Source organism: Urtica dioica, chromosome 12 (genome assembly GCF_054948205.1).
Source record: "Urtica dioica subsp. dioica isolate 48M chromosome 12, U.dioica_male_clone48M_v1_H2, whole genome shotgun sequence".
Classification (NCBI taxonomy): domain Eukaryota; kingdom Viridiplantae; phylum Streptophyta; class Magnoliopsida; order Rosales; family Urticaceae; genus Urtica; species Urtica dioica.
Window position 1 is genome coordinate 4,296,556 of NC_142767.1, and position 838 is coordinate 4,297,393.

Consider the following 838-nt stretch of genomic DNA (forward strand, 5'->3'; position numbering starts at 1 on the left):
GCACTTACATCTGATTTGCAGAACGACTTCGATATTGGGGTCGAGGACGCTAGACGTGTTGCAGTGATGGAATGTCGGGAAGCTACCGTGGCCGATAATGTCTCTCAAGGGATTACTTTCTCCTGGTTTGACTCTTTATTACCGCTGCTCGACGGAGTTGAGCCTCTTGGTGGTGGAAATGAATAGATGTCAACTTTGAGTAGCCGTTTAGTTTCATGCGCAAGTGCTTAGCATATTTCTTTTCTTAAGAATTCATATTTTCAGTGCATTTTGTCTTAGCGCTTGCTTTTTAGGAATTTTGTAGCAGTTGCTCCTTTCATTTATATGAGATATCTTTTTGCTTTGCGAGTTCGAATGCTATCTCTATGTTGATGTTTTGAACAAGGATTCTCATGTTGATCGTGAATGTGCGCTTTTATTCCGATTAGCGGTGGCATATTTCGATAGGAATTTGTCCTCGGGAATTGTTTTGACAAGTCATGTGCTCTTGAAAAGATTTGGCTTTTATGCCCATAGCAATTGCATTGCTGCCTTGGGATGTTTTCCTTTGCACAAGTTAGGCCTGAGACATTATGAACCGTTAGTTTTATCCTTATTTCCGAGTGAGCGTGTCGCTTCTTTGGGAGCATGTCGTGTGTAGCAACTTGGTGTGTCGTGTAAGACGGCTTTTGTGCACTAGGTACATCGACTTAGGGTGCGCCGTTATGGGCGTCTTAATGTGCGCCTAGTATGGCGACTTAGGTGTGTCGTGAAAGACGGCTTAGGTGTGCCTTAAGGGGCGACTTTGGTACACCGTTGGTGACTTAAGATGCGACGTTAGGGGCATCTTAATGTGCGC